Source organism: Hipposideros armiger, unplaced genomic scaffold (genome assembly GCF_001890085.2).
Source record: "Hipposideros armiger isolate ML-2016 unplaced genomic scaffold, ASM189008v1 scaffold_317, whole genome shotgun sequence".
Taxonomy (NCBI): Eukaryota; Metazoa; Chordata; class Mammalia; order Chiroptera; family Hipposideridae; genus Hipposideros; species Hipposideros armiger.
In genome coordinates, this window is record NW_017731667.1 from 221,886 (window position 1) to 231,409 (window position 9,524).

Genomic DNA, 9,524 nt, shown 5'->3' on the forward strand with positions numbered 1-9,524 from the left:
ATTTCATTTGTTTCCGCTCTGGTCTTTATTATCTCCTTCCTTTTATTTCCTTTGGGCTTATTTTGATGTTCGTTTTTCAGTTCCCTGAGGTATAAGGATAAACTGGTTTTTGAAATTTTTCTTGCTTCTTTAGGTAGGCCTGCACTGCAATGAACTTCTCTCTTAGGACTGCTTTCACTGCATCCCAAAGATTTGAGGTTGTGGATTTTTCATTTTCATTTGTCTTGAGGTAATTTTTTATTTCCTCCTGGATCTCATTTTTTACCCACTTGCTATTTAGTAGCATGTTATTCAGACTCTAGGTGTTTGTGTGCTTTCTGGATTTCTTCTTGTAATTGACTTCTAGTTTCATAGCATTGTGGTTGGAGAAGACACTTGATATGATTTCAATCTTCTTAAATTTATTGATGCTTGTTTTGTGGCCTAACATGTGGTCTATCTTGGAAAATATTCCATGTGTACTTGAGAAGAATGTATATTCTGTAGCTTTGGAGTGAAATGCTCTAGAACTATCAATTAAATCCAGCTAGTCTAAAGTGTCATTTAAGGCCACTGTTTCCATGTTGATTTTCTGTCTGGAGGATCTGTCCATTGGTGACAGCAGGGTGTTGAAGCCTCCTACTATTATAGTGTTACTGTTGATCTCCGTCTTTATGTCTGTCAATACCTGTTTTATATATTAGAGCAGTGGTTCTCAACCTGTGGGTCGCGATCCCTTTGGGGGTCAAATGACCCTTTCACAGGGGTCACCTAAGACCATCGGAAAACAAAAAGATTTTTACATTATGATTCATAACAGGTGCAAAATTACAGTTATAGAGTAGCAACGAAAATAATTTTATGGTTGGGGGTCACCACAACATGAGGAACTGTATTAAGGGGTCGCGGCATTAGGAAGGTTGAGAACCGCTGTATTAGAAGCTCCTATGTTAGGTGCATAGATGTTTACTAGGGTTATGTCCTCTTGTTGGATCGATCCCTTTATTATTATGAAGTGCCCTTCTTTGTCCTTTATTATATTTTTCAATTTCAAGTCCTTTTTATTTGATATAAATATCGCTACTCCAGCATTTTACTCATTTCCATTTGCATGAAATATTTTATGCCATCCCTTTACTTTCAGCCTGTATGTGTCTTTAGATCTGAGGTGAGTCTCTTGTATACAGCATATGCAAGGGTCTTACTTTCTTTTCCATGCAGCCACCCTATGTCTTTTGATTGGAACATTCAATCCATTTACATTTAATGTGATTATTGATAGGTGTGTAGTTATTGCCATTTTGTTATTTGTGTTTCTGGTCTTCATTAGTTATGTTGTTTTTTTCTTTCTTCTGCATAAAGCAGCCCTTTTAACATTTCCTGCAATGCTGGCTTGGTGGTAATGAATTGCTTTAGCTTATTCTTTTCGGGGAAGCTGTTTATCTCTCCTTCAATTTTAAATGATAACCTTGCTGGATAAAGCGATCTAGGTTGTAAGACTTTGTTTTTCATCACTTTGTAAAACCTCCTGCCTCTCCCTTCTGGCCTGCCAAGTTTCTGTAGAAAAGTTGGCTGATATTTTTTCTGGGGGTAAGTAACTTGCTGCCTGTCCCTTTTAAGATTCTGTATTTGTCTTTATCTCTTGCCATTTTCACAATAATGTGTTTTGGTGTTGGCTTGTTTGGGATCATTTTGTTGGAACCCTCTGCACTTCCTGGGCTTGTATGTCAAACCTTTGCCAGGTTAGGGAAGTTTTCAGACCATGCTGTCTCTTTCTTGCATGTGGCTCTATAAGATGCAGTCATGTATCTGTTGTCCCAACTAACTCTGGGAGTGCAGGAATTGCTCAATTATAACAACTTCTTTTTGCTCTGATTTAAGAGCATTTATTCAACAAGACTTGCCCTTTAGATTGTCTTGGTGGTGTGAGCCATACATGAATCATCAGAGTCATACATCAATCCAACAGGCTCCAAGAAATGTAATTTAAACTCTGATTTTGTTGAAGATCTTTTCCTTCAACCTGTGATAATGTGCAAGCATCACTTACTACTCACTCTTGGAGAAGATACTACTCATAGCACACTAGCAAATCTTTCTAAAAATTCCCTCCTAACCTCCCAATCTTTTAGCAAACTCTCCAACCTATTTTATAGGCTGAAAATGAAATATTTAACTAGGATCTTGAAACCGGTATTCAGCCACCTTTGCAAACCGCACATGGTAAACTTACACCTGTTGAAATGTGGTATCTATCATTTTAGGGCTTCAACCTGCACTCTGACTTAAATATTTCCATTTTAATATCATATTACCAAAATAATACAAAATTAAAAAAATAATTAAATAACAACAACAGAACAAGAGGGAGAGGACATTGAGAAGTACATAAAAAAATCTAAATATGCAGATTCTAAAAATAATCTAATTAAAAAACCAGAAGCCTTCAATGTAAAACCTGAAGCCATAAAACTCCTAGAAGTGGGCCGGCTGAGTGGCGCGATGGTTAAGAACTGGCTTGGGGGGCCGGCCAAGTGGCACGATGGTTAAGAACTGGTTTGGGATGCCAGAGGGCCTGGGTTCGGATCCCACATATGAGGGCCAGTCACACTGCCCTCTACAGCTAAGATGCTGAACAACAGCTCAACCTGGAGCTGGGCTGCCTGTGAGTCGCCGGCGATGGCGTAGGCTGCAGTCCCTGTGGCAGTGGGTTGCCATAAGCTACCGTGTGTAGCCAGCAGCCAGCGTGAGTGGCCAGCAGCTGCAGTGAGCAGCCGTCTAGAAGCCAGCGACTGATCTGCCTCACCCAGGAAGAGTGCAATGACGGTGCCAACTTGGGCCACTGAAGCACCGTCCTTCACAACTAGACTGAATAACAAAACGACAGCAACTTGTCTATTCCCCTTTCCCCAATTCCCCAGCACTGTTCCTTTTCCATCAATACCCCAATAAAAATCTTTAAAAAATAAAAAAGAACTGGCTTGGGACGCCAGAGGGCCTCGGTTGGGATCCCACATATGAGGGCCAGTGACACTGCCCTCCACAGCTAAGTTGCTGAACAACAGCTTAACCTGGAGCTGGGCTGCCATGAGTCACCAGCGACGGCATCGGCTGCAGCCACTGTAGCAGTGGGTTGCCATGGGCTACCGTATGTAGCCAGCAGCCAGCGTGAGTGGCCAACAGCCACAGTGAGCAGCCATCCAGAAGCTGGCAACTGATGTGCCTCACCCAGGAAGAGCACAATGATGGTGCCAACTTGGGCCAGTGAAGCAACGTCCTCCACAACTAGACTGAAGAACAAAATGACAGCAACTTGTCTGTTCCCCTTCCCCCAATTCCCCAGCACTGTTCCTATCCCCCCAATTCCCCAATAAAAATCTTAAAAAAAAACTCCTAGAAGAAAACATAGGGAGTAAATTTGCACACATTACCCTCAGTAATATTTTTACTGAGATATCCCCTTCTGCAAAGGAAATAAAAGAAAAAATAAACATATGGGGTTACATCAAACTTAAAAGCTTTTTCACAGCAAAGAAAATCATCAATAAAACAAAAAGGCAGCCTACTGCATGAAAATATATTTGCCAATGATATATCTGATCAGGGGTTAATATCCAAAATTTATAAAACACTCATTCAACTCAACACCAAAAACACAAACAACCCAATTTTAAAAAATGGTGAAAAGGGTAACTATTATATTGTTCTGTACACCTGAAACTAACAATAAAAAAATGGGCAGAGGATATGAAGAGGCATTTCTCTAAAGAGGACATACAGATGGCCAACAGGCATATGAAAAAATGTTCAACCTCACTAATCATTAGAGAAATGCAAGTAAAAACTACAATGCAATACCACCTCACTCCTGTGAGAATGGCTTTCATAAATAAATCAACAAACAAAAAGTGCTGGCGAGGTAGTGGAGAAAAGGGAACCCTGGTGCACTGTTGGTGGGACTGCAGATTGATGAAGCCCTTATGAAAATCAATATGGAGGCATGTCAAAAATCTGGAAATGGAACTACCTTTTGACCCTGCAATTCCACTCTTGGGTTTCTATCCAGAGGAACCCAAGACACTAATTCATAAAAATACATGCACCCCTATGTTTATTGCAGCACTATTTACAATAGCCAAGACTTGGAAACAACCAATGCCCATGTGTAGATGACTGGATTAAGAAACTGTGGTACATTTACAAAATGGAGTATCACTCAGCTATAAAGAAGAATGAAATCTTACCAGTTGCAACAGTATATGTGGACCTGGGGAACATTATGTTAGTTGAAATAAGTCAGTCAGAGAAAGACAAATACTGTATGATCTCACTTATATGTGGAATTTAAAAAACTGAATGAACAAGCAAAGTAAACAGAGATAGTCTTAGAGATATAGAGGAAAAACTGATGGTTGCTAGTTGGGAAGGGGGTGGGGATGAGGGAGAAGGGAAAGGGTTTAGACAGCATAAAAAGGTACTTACAATATTGTCACAGCAATATGAAAGACAGTTCAGGGAATGTAATTAATTAATAATGTTGTAAATATTTTGTGGGGTGTCAGGAGGTCACATGTCTTGTTAGGGAGATCACTTCATGGATGGTGTAGAGGCTTGATCACTGCACTGTACACCTGAAGCTGATGTTTCATATTGTATGTCAAGTATAATTGAACACACATATATATATATATATATATATATATATATATATATATATATATATATAGTCACGCGATGTGGAGTATAGTGTGGGAGTGGAGCCAATGTAATTGTAATGGATATGTATGATATTGGGGGAGGGAGTGGGGCAGCAGATTGGGAGAGGGGAGTTGTCACTTTGAGGGGTAAAAAGTATAACTATTGCACTGTGTCATACACCTGAAACTATTTTAAAGAAATAAAATAAATAAATAAATAAATAAATAAATAAATAAAAGTAAAAACAACCCAAGTATCCTTTCACTGGTAAATGGATAAAAAAACAGTATTATAGCTCAGCTATAAAAAGAAACTAATTATTAATATATGCAAAAATATAGATTCATCTCAAATAAATTATGTTATGTAGAATAAGCCAGATTTAAAAGACTACATATTTATTATTATTATTGTATGGCATTCTGGAAAAACAAAAACTACAGGGAAATAAAACACATCAGTACTTACCACAGGGAGTAGGAATAGTGTCTGACTACACACCGGTATGCTCAATGTAAAATTTTGGGGTGATGAAAATGTTTTTTCAATATTTTGATTGCGAAAATGGTTCCACAACTGTATGTGTTTTGTTAAAGTTGAAATACTTTAATCAGTGTAGGATGTACTGCATGTAATTTGTACCTCAATTTCTTTTTTAAAGGGTGGGAGAGGAGGGTTTGACTATAAAGGATATACAGGAATATTTAGGAGTAATGGAACAATTTTGTATCATGGTTATGGTGGTGGTTGCATGACTGTAAAGTTTGTCAAATCTCTTACAATTGTACACAAAAAGTAATTTTTTTCTGTATGTAAATAAGTAAAAAGTTAATAAAAAGGCAAAATCAATAAATAATTTAAAAATTGAAAAAATCAGAAGTCTTTTAATAAAACATCAAGACATCATAGCATCATAAAATAATTTTAAAAAGACATTGCTTCTAAATATCTAATTTTCATTCCAATTTTATAGACAGTGAAATATCGAAAGAGCTAATAAAAGGCTACCAGTTGAATGTGTATCTTCTACCTTCTGAGGAAAATCTTAAACCAGATTTTGTGGATTAAATTACATCCATCAGAACATTAGGATTTACAATTCGTACAAAATGGAGAGAAAAATGCCATCCCTGATTTCTAGGAGTACTAACGAAAAACACTGAATTATTAGTGAAGTGTCTGTGGTTGGGAGAAAGATATTCCTTTGCATGTAACAACAAGTTCATTTAAATAGTCTTTGACCTACTTTTGTTGAAGAAAAAGAACTCATAAGTGTAAGCTATTTTGGGGTACCTAATTGTACTTACATGTTGGAGAGATGCCTTTCTCAACTTCAAGGTCCACTGTAATGCAGTTAATGACACTGAAAGTGGAGACAGTGTAGCCAGTGACTGGAGCAATAGCCCTGATGTGATGAAGATATCCATCAACAGTACTACTGCTCACATTCAGTTAGCTACCTTGGCAATGACAGACAATGTAGTCCCAGAAAAGGTCACCTAGTAGAGCAACAGTGTGGAATAATAATAATAGGTAAATTGTAAAGTTTCAGAAAATGTTCAACAGCCACCAAGGTGGTATCATCCACCCATGACGCAGGACAGGAAGAGGACTTGAGGAATTTGGATAGGATAACCATATAATTTATTCTTTAAGCAAGGTACTTTTTAAGAGTTAGAGTGCCATGTTAATAATTATGTTAGTACAACAGGCCTAAATTAAGATGCCCTGGGCTAACTGGCCATATCATAGTCCTGGATGGAGGACTACTTAGGATGTGAGTAGCTGAGGCATACACAAGTGGTGTTACCATATATACAGAGGGTGCCAAAAATGTATACATATTTTAAGAAAGGAAAAAAACTGTATTAAAATTGTAATACTCAATCTATACTGATAACAGAAGATGAATACAAGTCATGTGTATACAGTTTTTGGCACCCCCCTGTACTTTTAAGGTGGTCACTTAGGAATCAATAAAGACCATTTCCTTCCTACTGCCATTTGTTCAATTATTTTCCAAGACACCTAGCTTTATTTTCATCCATGAGTTTTCTATATACTATCCACATAAATTTAGAATAATTTATAATCTAGGCCTTGCATGAAAACATATAAACAATTTTGCTTATCTTAACTTTCTGCCTTTGAAAAGCCTTTAGCTTTTCAGTGATTTTCATAGAGATGATTAAGTTGATTTAGGCAGTATGAGGGGAGATGCAGATGACTGGGCAACTGGAATAATAACAGCAAGGGCTAAGGAGCTTAATATTGATGTGGAAGACTATGAGAAGAGTTTGCAGAAGTACAGCAGCATTCAATTGAATTTAGTAATATTTAGTGCCTGTTTTGTGCTACATATTATCTGTCCTTCATGAATTTATAATCTGTTGAGGGAGACAAGAAATCTGTACATGAAACAATTAGTGCACAATACAGGATGGTCAAATGTCAAAGAATGAATTTCAGATAATGAATATTACAATATAGCATGGGTGAGAAGTTGGTGAGGGGGAAAAAAAGGTCGTATCCATAATACCATACCCCAAACAGGCATTTCCTCACTTTGTAAACATGATGAAAGACATTGTGACAGAAATGGCTAACATTTTGCCAAGAATGTATGCTCCTCCATTTCCATAGTGTACAATTGTCATCTAAAGATACTTGTCCAGCCAATTATGACATCTCCCTACTGTAAACTTTGTGTCTTGTTGTGACGCAGTGCCTAGATTTTACTAATGAAATATTGGCAGAAATAATGTAGGTTACTTTGCAGATAGTTTGTCCCAATGAAGTTGGTGTGTTTTGCTACACTTAGTTCTTCCATCTGCTAGCTGGATGCAAAGGATTCCAAGGCTCTAGAAAGGAAACTAAGTCCCCGAATCACCAAGTGAAAGAAAACTATACACAGACCAAGAACAACTGAATTTTACTGTTAAATTGATGAGAAACAAACCTTTATTTTGTTAAGCCATTGAAACTTTCAGGTGTTGTTGTTGTTGTTGTTGTTGTTATAGCTATTTGTATTACCATAAATAATATAGGCACTAAGTTTCACAGGAGTCTTCACAAATAAGTAATCTCACAGTAGCCTGGGATTTAATTGCTTACTGACTCATGTGCTCCACTTTTCAATATAATTAGGAAACACATTAGTTTCCCCTTCTGTTTGCCTAATAATCGGTGAGTCTAAAAGAAGAGAAAATGCTGACTATCCACCTAATCTTTCAGTCTTCTCACTTATTTTAAATTATTTTGAAGCTTGTGGAATTCAACAGTTGACCTCTTTACATAGGTTTGGAGGACCTTTGTTGGGGACCACTCTCACACTGGCCTTTTTTTTTAAATGATTCATTCTGATAATTCAGGTCTTAGCTTAAATGTCATCTCCTCAAAGAGGTTCTTCTTGACAACCCTATCTATATTATGTACCTGTACCCCAGTAATTCTTCATCACAGCATGCTATTTGTATGTCTTGTAGCACTAACCACTATCTGTAAATTTTTGTGGCTATTTCTTCCTCCAGAAGGTAAATTTGGTGAGAGTAATTTGTGTTGTTCACAGGTATATTTCTAGCAATTTGCCCAGTGTCTGGTACATAAAAGGAGTTTCATTAAAAAAAATGAGGAACAGAAGAAAGGAAGGAAGGAGGGAAGGGAGGGAGGAAGGAAGGAAGGAAGGAGGGAAGGAAGGAAGGAAGGAAGGAAGGAAGGAAGGAAGGAAGGAAGGAAGGAAGGAAGGAAGGAGAGAGGAGGGAAGAAGGAAGGGAGTGAGGGAGGAAAATTTATATAGAAGAAAGTCTAGAAGGATTTACACTAAAATACTGACAATGGTTATTTCTGAAAATTGAGAGAGCAGGTGAGTTAAATTTTTTTCACTAGACTGATCTGTTTTTTGTTTTTGGTACAATGAGTTTGTTTTACTTTCATAAGCAGAAAAATAAGCACAAAGTATTTTATTTTGACAAGAGGAAATGTTATGAAAATTAATGAGGACCTGCATTAAGGTAGTGATAGTAGGGATGGAAAGGCAATGGTGAATGTACATAAACTCTAGAGTTAGAATGAACAGAATCTGCAGGAGCACAGGAAGGGGAAGGAGTCAAAAATGACATTCATACTCCAAGAGGTAAAATACAATTGGAGAGTACTTCAGTTTGTTTCACTTTAATATGGCTCTCCTCTTAATCTTTCTTTTTATCTCATTTTGGAGAGAATAATAATGCATTTTGTCTTAGAAACATATTTCTGATGTCAATACTAGAGATTGGAAACTGATTTCAGGAAGAGGGACATTGAGAATCTGGTCTAGAGTAGTGGCTATGGAAATAAGAAAATGAAGGATTAGGGAGAGTTAGGATGATAGCTCTCAGATTTCTCTCTCTCTCTCTCTCTCTCTCTCTCTCTCTCTCTCTCTCTGTGTGTGTGTGTGTGTGTGTGTGTGTGTGTGTGTGTGTGTATGCACGCACACATACAATGGGGACCAGAGGTAGCAAGAAAAATGAATCTCTGATCAATGTCAAGTTTCTTGCTTGGGCCACTGGGAAGATAGTGGTGATGTTTCCTGGAAAAGAATACATAGAAGTAGAAGTTTCTCTGATTTGCTTGGTTTAGAGAAGGAGCTTCTATTACCTTAGTTTTGGAAGTGATGAGTTAGAGACAATGATATCAGAATCATTGATTGAGCAGGGGATGCAATTGGCTTGTGATAGAGAACACCAGAGAAGAATAAAAATTGAAAATTTTGTGCCCTTTGGGATATGGAAGTGTACATATTTATATTTCAATTTATTTTTGGGTTCTGAAATCATTCTGAAAAATTGAAATAAAAGAAATAAGCCATC